The sequence below is a fragment of the Hyla sarda genome, unplaced genomic scaffold (assembly GCF_029499605.1).
Source record: "Hyla sarda isolate aHylSar1 unplaced genomic scaffold, aHylSar1.hap1 scaffold_157, whole genome shotgun sequence".
In the NCBI taxonomy this organism is placed as follows: domain Eukaryota; kingdom Metazoa; phylum Chordata; class Amphibia; order Anura; family Hylidae; genus Hyla; species Hyla sarda.
Genome location: NW_026608206.1, coordinates 108,057 through 123,213, shown reverse-complemented (window position 1 = coordinate 123,213; position 15,157 = coordinate 108,057). Strand labels below are relative to the sequence as shown.

General features: G+C 45.9%; 5 non-coding genes across 5 annotated transcripts; all 5 read left to right on the top strand.

Moving 5' to 3' along the window:
* The first annotated feature begins 1,415 nt into the window (after positions 1-1,415).
* On the top strand, positions 1,416-1,606 carry LOC130310478 (U2 spliceosomal RNA). Its single transcript, XR_008858989.1, has one exon. It is a non-coding gene; the product is annotated as a U2 spliceosomal RNA (small nuclear RNA).
* Positions 1,607-3,692: 2,086 nt separating this feature from the next.
* LOC130310476 (U2 spliceosomal RNA) lies at positions 3,693-3,883 on the top strand. Its single transcript, XR_008858988.1, has one exon. It is a non-coding gene; the product is annotated as a U2 spliceosomal RNA (small nuclear RNA).
* Positions 3,884-5,965: 2,082 nt separating this feature from the next.
* On the top strand, positions 5,966-6,156 carry LOC130310475 (U2 spliceosomal RNA). Its single transcript, XR_008858987.1, has one exon. It is a non-coding gene; the product is annotated as a U2 spliceosomal RNA (small nuclear RNA).
* Positions 6,157-8,239: 2,083 nt separating this feature from the next.
* LOC130310474 (U2 spliceosomal RNA) lies at positions 8,240-8,430 on the top strand. Its single transcript, XR_008858986.1, has one exon. It is a non-coding gene; the product is annotated as a U2 spliceosomal RNA (small nuclear RNA).
* A 2,081-nt stretch (positions 8,431-10,511) lies between these two features.
* LOC130310473 (U2 spliceosomal RNA) lies at positions 10,512-10,702 on the top strand. The gene has a single exon (XR_008858985.1). It is a non-coding gene; the product is annotated as a U2 spliceosomal RNA (small nuclear RNA).
* Positions 10,703-15,157: the final 4,455 nt, after the last annotated feature.

Here is a 15,157-nt window from a genome sequence, read left to right as displayed (position 1 = left end):
GCATCAGAAGGTGCGAGGCCCTTGCTAAATTCTGTGCACAGACTTTGAGATCTATACTTTAGACTGTATCTAAACCTGCTCCAACATGGACTGACATTCTGGCCTACTTTCAGCCGATGCGACTTGTCTGTCGCTGAACAGTCGCTTTTTATGTATTCAGCACCTATGTATAATGTGTTGTAAAAATGCTCTAGAAGCTAAAGTCGCAGAAATGTCACACATATTTGGCCTGCAACTTTCTGTGCGACAAATTCAGACAGGAAAAATCAGTATAAATCCTTAGAAAATTATCCCCCAGTGTCTCCATCTGCTGGCGGTATTGAATAAGCATTGCTGCACTGATGGGGTATGCATTAGACGAAAAAAAAGAAGAAAAAGAAGAATAATACGCCCAGAAAAGAGGCGAAAAGGAGAAAAACGTAAAAAAACGTGAAAAAAAAGTAAGAGGAAGAGAAGGGAAAAAAAGGTGGAAATGGGTTTAAAAGTGATTTCGGCGGAGAAATATATATATATATATATATATATATATATATATATATATACGCGCACACACACACATATATATAAACGTATTCTCCGTTGAGATATTGCAGCCGCTGCTGTGTCCAGGCCCAGGAGCCTTAGCACTGTGCTGTGATGTCACTCAATACCACTGACATCACTAGGTGTAAACAACATCTCTCCTTTGCTGTGTATGTGACTATGGAGCTGTTTGGTGATGTCGTCTATTATGGCCTTCATAGAAGCAACAGGAGATTGTTGCATCCATCTAGAACCCTCAGAACTACAGTGCTATGATGTCACTCACTTCCACAGGCCTTGCAGAGTGTAAACAACAACAACCCAGCTTTGTTGTGTATGTAACCATAGGGATTTGTGATGTCACCTAGAACCTTCACAGCAGCGACAGCTTTATGAGGAGCATCAGCACTGCTCTGCCTGAGCAGAACCATCACCGCCATAGGTTGTCAAATAACCCGGGTTTAACCCACACAGGTAAGTCCAATGGGGTGCAGGCATGTCCTCTATGCTTACAGCTTCCCGTGGGTGTTGGTTTGATACCGTTTGGGGACAGCCAAGGAGGCATCTGCAGGCAACAAAGGTAGGTGTGTGCTTGTGTGTGTGTTTCCTATGCAGATCCTAAGCCCAGTGTCACATGCAAGTAGGAGGAGTAAGAAGGGTTCCTGGCAAATCCGGGTTATGGATTGCATTTAAAAAGGCCCCGTGGGAGTGCAATGGGCCCCTGTCTTGCTGCTTAGCAATAATGGTATGGGTTTAGGTTCTGCTGTGTGTACTGGTGGTTGACTGCCCCCCAGCCCAGAGTGTGCATGGAAAATTGTCTGGCAGCCTCCCTGACAGCAAGCAGTGATAGTGCCCATGAAGGGGACCTTGTTGGGCCCGCCCCTTTCACGGTTATCGCTTCTCGGCCTTTTGGCTAAGATCAAGTGTAGTATCTGTTCTTATCAGTTTAATATCTGATACGTCCCCTATCTGGGGACCATATATTAAATGGATTTTTGAGAACGGGGGCCGATTTCGAAGCTTGCTTCCGTCGCCCTATGCATTGACCCGATATGGCAGTATCTTCGGGTACAGTGCACCACCCCCTTACAGGGTTAAAAAGAAAGATTCCTACTTTCATTGCTACCTGCTTGCTGGCTAGCCAGCTAGCCAGCCCTGTGGGCCTTGCTGCTGCTGCAGCCAAAAAACAAAAGGTGGTGCTGCTGCTGCTGCTTCTGCTGCTTCTGCTTGTGTCTGGCCGCTGTTGGAGCGTCCAGGCACAGGACTTCTGCTGCTGCTGACTAAATGGCCTCCTTAATTGGATCATTTGAGTAGCCAGCACACCTGTGCAGGTAGGGCATGACATGATAGGCAGCTGCCTTGATAGCGGGTGGGTGCTGAATGTTCCTAATTGACAAAATAAGATTAATGCTTATGAAGAAATATAAAATCTCATCCCTTCCCCAATATCGCGCCACACCCCTACCCCTTAATTCCCTGGTTGAACTTGATGGACATATGTCTTTTTTCGACCGTACTAACTATGTAACTATGTAACATAACATGGGGGGGGGGTCTCCTGGCTGTTCACACAGGTGTGTCATTGCTGTACATTGACCATGCATTGCTTCTGTGGTATTGCAAAGGCAAAGACAAATGCTTCCAGCCATCCATTGCACTAATGGATTGGTCATCAGCTGGCTGTCTATGTCCCGCATCAATATAGACCAAAGTACAGAGGGTTAGGCTATGCTATTGTGCACCTACCTGATGCATCAGAAGGTGCGAGGCCCTTGCTAAATTCTGTGCACAGACTTTGAGATCTATACTTTAGACTGTATCTAAACCTGCTCCAACATGGACTGACATTCTGGCCTACTTTCAGCCGATGCGACTTGTCTGTCGCTGAACAGTCGCTTTTTATGTATTCAGCACCTATGTATAATGTTGTAAAAATGCTCTAGAAGCTAAAGTCGCAGAAATGTCACACATATTTGGCCTGCAACTTTCTGTGCGACAAATTCAGACAGGAAAAATCAGTATAAATCCTTAGAAAATTATCCCCCAGTGTCTCCATCTGCTGGCGGTATTGAATAAGCATTGCTGCACTGATGGGGTATGCATTAGACGAAAAAAAAGAAGAAAAAGAAGAATAATACGCCCAGAAAAGAGGCGAAAAGGAGAAAAACGTAAAAAAACGTGAAAAAAAAGTAAGAGGAAGAGAAGGGAAAAAAAGGTGGAAATGGGTTTAAAAGTGATTTCGGCGGAGAAATATATATATATATATATATATATATATATATATATATATATATATACGCGCACACACACACATATATATAAACGTATTCTCCGTTGAGATATTGCAGCCGCTGCTGTGTCCAGGCCCAGGAGCCTTAGCACTGTGCTGTGATGTCACTCAATACCACTGACATCACTAGGTGTAAACAACATCTCTCCTTTGCTGTGTATGTGACTATGGAGCTGTTTGGTGATGTCGTCTATTATGGCCTTCATAGAAGCAACAGGAGATTGTTGCATCCATCTAGAACCCTCAGAACTACAGTGCTATGATGTCACTCACTTCCACAGGCCTTGCAGAGTGTAAACAACAACAACCCAGCTTTGTTGTGTATGTAACCATAGGGATTTGTGATGTCACCTAGAACCTTCACAGCAGCGACAGCTTTATGAGGAGCATCAGCACTGCTCTGCCTGAGCAGAACCATCACCGCCATAGGTTGTCAAATAACCTGGGTTTAACCCACACAGGTAAGTCCAATGGGGTGCAGGCATGTCCTCTATGCTTACAGCTTCCCGTGGGTGTTGGTTTGATACCGTTTGGGGACAGCCAAGGAGGCATCTGCAGGCAACAAAGGTAGGTGTGTGCTTGTGTGTGTGTTTCCTATGCAGATCCTAAGCCCAGTGTCACATGCAAGTAGGAGGAGTAAGAAGGGTTCCTGGCAAATCCGGGTTATGGATTGCATTTAAAAAGGCCCCGTGGGAGTGCAATGGGCCCCTGTCTTGCTGCTTAGCAATAATGGTATGGGTTTAGGTTCTGCTGTGTGTACTGGTGGTTGACTGCCCCCCAGCCCAGAGTGTGCATGGAAAATTGTCTGGCAGCCTCCCTGACAGCAAGCAGTGATAGTGCCCATGAAGGGGACCTTGTTGGGCCCGCCCCTTTCACGGTTATCGCTTCTCGGCCTTTTGGCTAAGATCAAGTGTAGTATCTGTTCTTATCAGTTTAATATCTGATACGTCCCCTATCTGGGGACCATATATTAAATGGATTTTTGAGAACGGGGGCCGATTTCGAAGCTTGCTTCCGTCGCCCTATGCATTGACCCGATATGGCAGTATCTTCGGGTACAGTGCACCACCCCCTTACAGGGTTAAAAAGAAAGATTCCTACTTTCATTGCTACCTGCTTGCTGGCTAGCCAGCTAGCCAGCCCTGTGGGCCTTGCTGCTGCTGCAGCCAAAAAACAAAAGGTGGTGCTGCTGCTGCTGCTTCTGCTGCTTCTGCTTGTGTCTGGCCGCTGTTGGAGCGTCCAGGCACAGGACTTCTGCTGCTGCTGACTAAATGGCCTCCTTAATTGGATCATTTGAGTAGCCAGCACACCTGTGCAGGTAGGGCATGACATGATAGGCAGCTGCCTTGATAGCGGGTGGGTGCTGAATGTTCCTAATTGACAAAATAAGATTAATGCTTATGAAGAAATATAAAATCTCATCCCTTCCCCAATATCGCGCCACACCCCTACCCCTTAATTCCCTGGTTGAACTTGATGGACATATGTCTTTTTTCGACCGTACTAACTATGTAACTATGTAACATAACATGGGGGGGGGGTCTCCTGGCTGTTCACACAGGTGTGTCATTGCTGTACATTGACCATGCATTGCTTCTGTGGTATTGCAAAGGCAAAGACAAATGCTTCCAGCCATCCATTGCACTAATGGATTGGTCATCAGCTGGCTGTCTATGTCCCGCATCAATATAGACCAAAGTACAGAGGGTTAGGCTATGCTATTGTGCACCTACCTGATGCATCAGAAGGTGCGAGGCCCTTGCTAAATTCTGTGCACAGACTTTGAGATCTATACTTTAGACTGTATCTAAACCTGCTCCAACATGGACTGACATTCTGGCCTACTTTCAGCCGATGCGACTTGTCTGTCGCTGAACAGTCGCTTTTTATGTATTCAGCACCTATGTATAATGTTGTAAAAATGCTCTAGAAGCTAAAGTCGCAGAAATGTCACACATATTTGGCCTGCAACTTTCTGTGCGACAAATTCAGACAGGAAAAATCAGTATAAATCCTTAGAAAATTATCCCCCAGTGTCTCCATCTGCTGGCGGTATTGAATAAGCATTGCTGCACTGATGGGGTATGCATTAGACGAAAAAAAAGAAGAAAAAGAAGAATAATACGCCCAGAAAAGAGGCGAAAAGGAGAAAAACGTAAAAAAACGTGAAAAAAAAGTAAGAGGAAGAGAAGGGAAAAAAAGGTGGAAATGGGTTTAAAAGTGATTTCGGCGGAGAAATATATATATATATATATATATATATATATATATATATATATACGCGCACACACACACATATATATAAACGTATTCTCCGTTGAGATATTGCAGCCGCTGCTGTGTCCAGGCCCAGGAGCCTTAGCACTGTGCTGTGATGTCACTCAATACCACTGACATCACTAGGTGTAAACAACATCTCTCCTTTGCTGTGTATGTGACTATGGAGCTGTTTGGTGATGTCGTCTATTATGGCCTTCATAGAAGCAACAGGAGATTGTTGCATCCATCTAGAACCCTCAGAACTACAGTGCTATGATGTCACTCACTTCCACAGGCCTTGCAGAGTGTAAACAACAACAACCCAGCTTTGTTGTGTATGTAACCATAGGGATTTGTGATGTCACCTAGAACCTTCACAGCAGCGACAGCTTTATGAGGAGCATCAGCACTGCTCTGCCTGAGCAGAACCATCACCGCCATAGGTTGTCAAATAACCCGGGTTTAACCCACACAGGTAAGTCCAATGGGGTGCAGGCATGTCCTCTATGCTTACAGCTTCCCGTGGGTGTTGGTTTGATACCGTTTGGGGACAGCCAAGGAGGCATCTGCAGGCAACAAAGGTAGGTGTGTGCTTGTGTGTGTGTTTCCTATGCAGATCCTAAGCCCAGTGTCACATGCAAGTAGGAGGAGTAAGAAGGGTTCCTGGCAAATCCGGGTTATGGATTGCATTTAAAAAGGCCCCGTGGGAGTGCAATGGGCCCCTGTCTTGCTGCTTAGCAATAATGGTATGGGTTTAGGTTCTGCTGTGTGTACTGGTGGTTGACTGCCCCCCAGCCCAGAGTGTGCATGGAAAATTGTCTGGCAGCCTCCCTGACAGCAAGCAGTGATAGTGCCCATGAAGGGGACCTTGTTGGGCCCGCCCCTTTCACGGTTATCGCTTCTCGGCCTTTTGGCTAAGATCAAGTGTAGTATCTGTTCTTATCAGTTTAATATCTGATACGTCCCCTATCTGGGGACCATATATTAAATGGATTTTTGAGAACGGGGGCCGATTTCGAAGCTTGCTTCCGTCGCCCTATGCATTGACCCGATATGGCAGTATCTTCGGGTACAGTGCACCACCCCCTTACAGGGTTAAAAAGAAAGATTCCTACTTTCATTGCTACCTGCTTGCTGGCTAGCCAGCTAGCCAGCCCTGTGGGCCTTGCTGCTGCTGCAGCTAAAAAACAAAAGGTGGTTGCTGCTGCTGCTGCTTCTGCTGCTTCTGCTTGTGTCTGGCCGCTGTTGGAGCGTCCAGGCACAGGACTTCTGCTGCTGCTGACTAAATGGCCTCCTTAATTGGATCATTTGAGTAGCCAGCACACCTGTGCAGGTAGGGCATGACATGATAGGCAGCTGCCTTGATAGCGGGTGGGTGCTGAATGTTCCTAATTGACAAAATAAGATTAATGCTTATGAAGAAATATAAAATCTCATCCCTTCCCCAATATCGCGCCACACCCCTACCCCTTAATTCCCTGGTTGAACTTGATGGACATATGTCTTTTTTCGACCGTACTAACTATGTAACTATGTAACATAACATGGGGGGGGGGTCTCCTGGCTGTTCACACAGGTGTGTCATTGCTGTACATTGACCATGCATTGCTTCTGTGGTATTGCAAAGGCAAAGACAAATGCTTCCAGCCATCCATTGCACTAATGGATTGGTCATCAGCTGGCTGTCTATGTCCCGCATCAATATAGACCAAAGTACAGAGGGTTAGGCTATGCTATTGTGCACCTACCTGATGCATCAGAAGGTGCGAGGCCCTTGCTAAATTCTGTGCACAGACTTTGAGATCTATACTTTAGACTGTATCTAAACCTGCTCCAACATGGACTGACATTCTGGCCTACTTTCAGCCGATGCGACTTGTCTGTCGCTGAACAGTCGCTTTTTATGTATTCAGCACCTATGTATAATGTTGTAAAAATGCTCTAGAAGCTAAAGTCGCAGAAATGTCACACATATTTGGCCTGCAACTTTCTGTGCGACAAATTCAGACAGGAAAAATCAGTATAAATCCTTAGAAAATTATCCCCCAGTGTCTCCATCTGCTGGCGGTATTGAATAAGCATTGCTGCACTGATGGGGTATGCATTAGACGAAAAAAAAGAAGAAAAAGAAGAATAATACGCCCAGAAAAGAGGCGAAAAGGAGAAAAACGTAAAAAAACGTGAAAAAAAAGTAAGAGGAAGAGAAGGGAAAAAAAGGTGGAAATGGGTTTAAAAGTGATTTCGGCGGAGAAATATATATATATATATATATATATATATATATATATATATATACGCGCACACACACACATATATATAAACGTATTCTCCGTTGAGATATTGCAGCCGCTGCTGTGTCCAGGCCCAGGAGCCTTAGCACTGTGCTGTGATGTCACTCAATACCACTGACATCACTAGGTGTAAACAACATCTCTCCTTTGCTGTGTATGTGACTATGGAGCTGTTTGGTGATGTCGTCTATTATGGCCTTCATAGAAGCAACAGGAGATTGTTGCATCCATCTAGAACCCTCAGAACTACAGTGCTATGATGTCACTCACTTCCACAGGCCTTGCAGAGTGTAAACAACAACAACCCAGCTTTGTTGTGTATGTAACCATAGGGATTTGTGATGTCACCTAGAACCTTCACAGCAGCGACAGCTTTATGAGGAGCATCAGCACTGCTCTGCCTGAGCAGAACCATCACCGCCATAGGTTGTCAAATAACCCGGGTTTAACCCACACAGGTAAGTCCAATGGGGTGCAGGCATGTCCTCTATGCTTACAGCTTCCCGTGGGTGTTGGTTTGATACCGTTTGGGGACAGCCAAGGAGGCATCTGCAGGCAACAAAGGTAGGTGTGTGCTTGTGTGTGTGTTTCCTATGCAGATCCTAAGCCCAGTGTCACATGCAAGTAGGAGGAGTAAGAAGGGTTCCTGGCAAATCCGGGTTATGGATTGCATTTAAAAAGGCCCCGTGGGAGTGCAATGGGCCCCTGTCTTGCTGCTTAGCAATAATGGTATGGGTTTAGGTTCTGCTGTGTGTACTGGTGGTTGACTGCCCCCCAGCCCAGAGTGTGCATGGAAAATTGTCTGGCAGCCTCCCTGACAGCAAGCAGTGATAGTGCCCATGAAGGGGACCTTGTTGGGCCCGCCCCTTTCACGGTTATCGCTTCTCGGCCTTTTGGCTAAGATCAAGTGTAGTATCTGTTCTTATCAGTTTAATATCTGATACGTCCCCTATCTGGGGACCATATATTAAATGGATTTTTGAGAACGGGGGCCGATTTCGAAGCTTGCTTCCGTCGCCCTATGCATTGACCCGATATGGCAGTATCTTCGGGTACAGTGCACCACCCCCTTACAGGGTTAAAAAGAAAGATTCCTACTTTCATTGCTACCTGCTTGCTGGCTAGCCAGCTAGCCAGCCCTGTGGGCCTTGCTGCTGCTGCAGCCAAAAAACAAAAGGTGGTGCTGCTGCTGCTGCTTCTGCTGCTTCTGCTTGTGTCTGGCCGCTGTTGGAGCGTCCAGGCACAGGACTTCTGCTGCTGCTGACTAAATGGCCTCCTTAATTGGATCATTTGAGTAGCCAGCACACCTGTGCAGGTAGGGCATGACATGATAGGCAGCTGCCTTGATAGCGGGTGGGTGCTGAATGTTCCTAATTGACAAAATAAGATTAATGCTTATGAAGAAATATAAAATCTCATCCCTTCCCCAATATCGCGCCACACCCCTACCCCTTAATTCCCTGGTTGAACTTGATGGACATATGTCTTTTTTCGACCGTACTAACTATGTAACTATGTAACATAACATGGGGGGGGGGTCTCCTGGCTGTTCACACAGGTGTGTCATTGCTGTACATTGACCATGCATTGCTTCTGTGGTATTGCAAAGGCAAAGACAAATGCTTCCAGCCATCCATTGCACTAATGGATTGGTCATCAGCTGGCTGTCTATGTCCCGCATCAATATAGACCAAAGTACAGAGGGTTAGGCTATGCTATTGTGCACCTACCTGATGCATCAGAAGGTGCGAGGCCCTTGCTAAATTCTGTGCACAGACTTTGAGATCTATACTTTAGACTGTATCTAAACCTGCTCCAACATGGACTGACATTCTGGCCTACTTTCAGCCGATGCGACTTGTCTGTCGCTGAACAGTCGCTTTTTATGTATTCAGCACCTATGTATAATGTTGTAAAAATGCTCTAGAAGCTAAAGTCGCAGAAATGTCACACATATTTGGCCTGCAACTTTCTGTGCGACAAATTCAGACAGGAAAAATCAGTATAAATCCTTAGAAAATTATCCCCCCCCAGTGTCTCCATCTGCTGGCGGTATTGAATAAGCATTGCTGCACTGATGGGGTATGCATTAGACGAAAAAAAAGAAGAAAAAGAAGAATAATACGCCCAGAAAAGAGGCGAAAAGGAGAAAAACGTAAAAAAACGTGAAAAAAAAGTAAGAGGAAGAGAAGGGAAAAAAAGGTGGAAATGGGTTTAAAAGTGATTTCGGCGGAGAAATATATATATATATATATATATATATATATATATATATACGCGCACACACACACATATATATAAACGTATTCTCCGTTGAGATATTGCAGCCGCTGCTGTGTCCAGGCCCAGGAGCCTTAGCACTGTGCTGTGATGTCACTCAATACCACTGACATCACTAGGTGTAAACAACATCTCTCCTTTGCTGTGTATGTGACTATGGAGCTGTTTGGTGATGTCGTCTATTATGGCCTTCATAGAAGCAACAGGAGATTGTTGCATCCATCTAGAACCCTCAGAACTACAGTGCTATGATGTCACTCACTTCCACAGGCCTTGCAGAGTGTAAACAACAACAACCCAGCTTTGTTGTGTATGTAACCATAGGGATTTGTGATGTCACCTAGAACCTTCACAGCAGCGACAGCTTTATGAGGAGCATCAGCACTGCTCTGCCTGAGCAGAACCATCACCGCCATAGGTTGTCAAATAACCCGGGTTTAACCCACACAGGTAAGTCCAATGGGGTGCAGGCATGTCCTCTATGCTTACAGCTTCCCGTGGGTGTTGGTTTGATACCGTTTGGGGACAGCCAAGGAGGCATCTGCAGGCAACAAAGGTAGGTGTGTGCTTGTGTGTGTGTTTCCTATGCAGATCCTAAGCCCAGTGTCACATGCAAGTAGGAGGAGTAAGAAGGGTTCCTGGCAAATCCGGGTTATGGATTGCATTTAAAAAGGCCCCGTGGGAGTGCAATGGGCCCCTGTCTTGCTGCTTAGCAATAATGGTATGGGTTTAGGTTCTGCTGTGTGTACTGGTGGTTGACTGCCCCCCAGCCCAGAGTGTGCATGGAAAATTGTCTGGCAGCCTCCCTGACAGCAAGCAGTGATAGTGCCCATGAAGGGGACCTTGTTGGGCCCGCCCCTTTCACGGTTATCGCTTCTCGGCCTTTTGGCTAAGATCAAGTGTAGTATCTGTTCTTATCAGTTTAATATCTGATACGTCCCCTATCTGGGGACCATATATTAAATGGATTTTTGAGAACGGGGGCCGATTTCGAAGCTTGCTTCCGTCGCCCTATGCATTGACCCGATATGGCAGTATCTTCGGGTACAGTGCACCACCCCCTTACAGGGTTAAAAAGAAAGATTCCTACTTTCATTGCTACCTGCTTGCTGGCTAGCCAGCTAGCCAGCCCTGTGGGCCTTGCTGCTGCTGCAGCCAAAAAACAAAAGGTGGTGCTGCTGCTGCTGCTTCTGCTGCTTCTGCTTGTGTCTGGCCGCTGTTGGAGCGTCCAGGCACAGGACTTCTGCTGCTGCTGACTAAATGGCCTCCTTAATTGGATCATTTGAGTAGCCAGCACACCTGTGCAGGTAGGGCATGACATGATAGGCAGCTGCCTTGATAGCGGGTGGGTGCTGAATGTTCCTAATTGACAAAATAAGATTAATGCTTATGAAGAAATATAAAATCTCATCCCTTCCCCAATATCGCGCCACACCCCTACCCCTTAATTCCCTGGTTGAACTTGATGGACATATGTCTTTTTTCGACCGTAGTAACTATGTAACTATGTAACATAACATGGGGGGGGGTCTCCTGGCTGTTCACACAGGTGTGTCATTGCTGTACATTGACCATGCATTGCTTCTGTGGTATTGCAAAGGCAAAGACAAATGCTTCCAGCCATCCATTGCACTAATGGATTGGTCATCAGCTGGCTGTCTATGTCCCGCATCAATATAGACCAAAGTACAGAGGGTTAGGCTATGCTATTGTGCACCTACCTGATGCATCAGAAGGTGCGAGGCCCTTGCTAAATTCTGTGCACAGACTTTGAGATCTATACTTTAGACTGTATCTAAACCTGCTCCAACATGGACTGACATTCTGGCCTACTTTCAGCCGATGCGACTTGTCTGTCGCTGAACAGTCGCTTTTTATGTATTCAGCACCTATGTATAATGTTGTAAAAATGCTCTAGAAGCTAAAGTCGCAGAAATGTCACACATATTTGGCCTGCAACTTTCTGTGCGACAAATTCAGACAGGAAAAATCAGTATAAATCCTTAGAAAATTATCCCCCAGTGTCTCCATCTGCTGGCGGTATTGAATAAGCATTGCTGCACTGATGGGGTATGCATTAGACGAAAAAAAAGAAGAAAAAGAAGAATAATACGCCCAGAAAAGAGGCGAAAAGGAGAAAAACGTAAAAAAACGTGAAAAAAAAGTAAGAGGAAGAGAAGGGAAAAAAAGGTGGAAATGGGTTTAAAAGTGATTTCGGCGGAGAAATATATATATATATATATATATATATATATATATATATATATATACGCGCACACACACACATATATATAAACGTATTCTCCGTTGAGATATTGCAGCCGCTGCTGTGTCCAGGCCCAGGAGCCTTAGCACTGTGCTGTGATGTCACTCAATACCACTGACATCACTAGGTGTAAACAACATCTCTCCTTTGCTGTGTATGTGACTATGGAGCTGTTTGGTGATGTCGTCTATTATGGCCTTCATAGAAGCAACAGGAGATTGTTGCATCCATCTAGAACCCTCAGAACTACAGTGCTATGATGTCACTCACTTCCACAGGCCTTGCAGAGTGTAAACAACAACAACCCAGCTTTGTTGTGTATGTAACCATAGGGATTTGTGATGTCACCTAGAACCTTCACAGCAGCGACAGCTTTATGAGGAGCATCAGCACTGCTCTGCCTGAGCAGAACCATCACCGCCATAGGTTGTCAAATAACCCGGGTTTAACCCACACAGGTAAGTCCAATGGGGTTCAGGCATGTCCTCTATGCTTACAGCTTCCCGTGGGTGTTGGTTTGATACCGTTTGGGGACAGCCAAGGAGGCATCTGCAGGCAACAAAGGTAGGTGTGTGCTTGTGTGTGTGTTTCCTATGCAGATCCTAAGCCCAGTGTCACATGCAAGTAGGAGGAGTAAGAAGGGTTCCTGGCAAATCCGGGTTATGGATTGCATTTAAAAAGGCCCCGTGGGAGTGCAATGGGCCCCTGTCTTGCTGCTTAGCAATAATGGTATGGGTTTAGGTTCTGCTGTGTGTACTGGTGGTTGACTGCCCCCCAGCCCAGAGTGTGCATGGAAAATTGTCTGGCAGCCTCCCTGACAGCAAGCAGTGATAGTGCCCATGAAGGGGACCTTGTTGGGCCCGCCCCTTTCACGGTTATCGCTTCTCGGCCTTTTGGCTAAGATCGGGGTTTATTGCCTCGGTCGGCGCTGAGGGTGCGAGTGAACTGCGCCGCGACTAGCTGCGTAGGTGATCAAGACTGTGGTACTCGTTACCGACAGATTTGGAAAGATGGCTGGATCCAACATGTCTGCAGTGGAGAAGACCGTACGCATCAAGGTGCTAACCACGGATCGTCTAAGAAACAGCATTGAATACATCGGCCATACCATTGTGGAGCGACTGGCAGGATTTTCCTTGAGCGACCTCTTTTGTGTCCAGGAGAACAAGCGCCAAGGTATTTATGACGTGTCCTTCTTATATGATGCTGACTGCCAGAACTTTTATGAGTGCTTAAAACGGAACAGTGGAAGTGAGGTTTTGCGGGATGTGTCCTTTTATCCCCTTTTTGAAATGGGGACAAAGACTTTGTTTATCCACATGTACAATCCGTTTGTTGATGTCTCTATGATTAAGAACTTCTTGAGCATCTATTGTGAGTCTATTGCTGGTGGTACTAAGCAGACAAGCAGCATTGGTGTATTTAATGGCACGTATAAGTTCTTTGTGAAGTTGCGGCTTGATGGAGATTGCATTGGAGGCGTTAAGCACCCTCCGGCGAACTTTACCATTGCTGGTTTCAGAGGTTATCTCTATTACTACGGACAGCCATCTTTCTGTAGAAATTGTCTATTGTTTGGACATGTGAAGGAGGCCTGCCCTGGCAGTAAGAAATGCAGGAACTGTAAGCAACCGGGGCATGAGGCGGGTGCATGTCCACACCCGAGGACCTGTGACCTATGTGGGGAAGCTGGCCATGTGTACAAGAACTGTCCAGTGTTGAAGAGGAGGGAGGAGGAGAGGAGAATGGAAGAGGAAATGGTGGAGAGGAGGAGGGCAGCTGCAGCTGCGGCTGCAGTGGTTCCTGCAAGAGAGAGCGTGATTATTGGAGAGGTACAGAGTCGTGTGGTGGTAGAGGAGCAAGTGAAGGTGGTTGAAGAGCAAGTGGTGGTGGAGGAGGAGCAAATGGCGGTGCAAGTGGAAGAAGGGGAGATTGAGGATGCTCCCAGTCCCCCGGCTGAGGAGTCGCCGCAAATTGAAGAGTGGTCTTCTTCTGAGGGTGAAGACCGTGAGGAGAGACATAGAGAGAGAGAGGATGACTTTGATCTTTTTCGTCCCCCCAAGAAGACGGCCAGGAAGCTTTCTGGTGGACAGATGGAGTCGACGCTGGTGGCTACGGACAATCGGTATCAACCGCTATCTGAGAGCGACATGGATGCGTGCTCTGCGGGAGAAGCTTCTCCCACACCGCTGAGGAAAGCTACCTAAATAACTTTCTTCTTTTCTGTCAAATTCTTCCTTAGGGTTGTTAAGATGGTGGTATGTCTTTTTTAGTCGGTTCTATAAACGTTAGAGTCTTTAGAAGTAAAGTCAGAAGGACAGTAATTTTGGAGGACTTGGCAGGGAAAAAAGCGGACATTATTTGTTTGCAGGAATGTGGGCTAAATGATATTCCGGGGAAGGGAGAATGGGCTTATGGTCCTGCTGTTTGGTCGGTGTCTGGGCATAACAGGAATGATGGGGTAGGGGTGCTTTTTAAGAGCTTTAAGTTTGAAGTTTGTAGTTATGTGGTAATAGAGGAGGGGAGGTGTATCATGGTGGAGGTTAAGGTGCAGGGGGTTAAATTTAGGTTGATAAATGTGTATGCGCCGGTAAGGAGGGAGGAGCGGGTGGGGTTGTTGGAGGTAATTAAGAGGTTTCTGCCAGGTAAAATACCTTTGGTGTGGGTGGGGGATTTCAACTGTGAAATTGAGGGGAATGTGGATGTATCTGGGAATATTCTTAAAAGTATGGTGTGTGACTTTAAGTTAAAGGATGTGGCTGAAGCGTGTGGAGTGTGTCCTTTGTTAGATACATATTATTCTGATAGTGGAAGTCATAGTTCCAGACTTGATATGTGTTTTGTGTCTAAGGGTGTGTTATGTAAGAATTATATGCAAGAAAAAGTAGGATATTCAGATCATGAGTATGTGTGTTGTGAGTTAGTATTGGATGCAGATTGTGTGAGTGGGAGGGGTGTATGGAAATTAAATGTTAAATTGTTGGAAGTGGAAGGAGTGTATGATAGATATGTTAATAAGTATAGGGGTTGGTGTAAGAAAAAGAATGATTTTCCTGATATATTGTGTTGGTGGGAATGGGTTAAGGGTCAAACAAAAGTTTTCTTTAAAAGAGAGGGATATAAGCGGAATGCTGGGAGGAAGAAGAAGTATGAATGGTTGAATAAAAGATTGGTGTTTCTCAATAAGTTAAAGAAGTATGGCTGGAGTGTGGGTGAGCAGATTGAGGTTGTGAAGAGTGATCTAAAAAA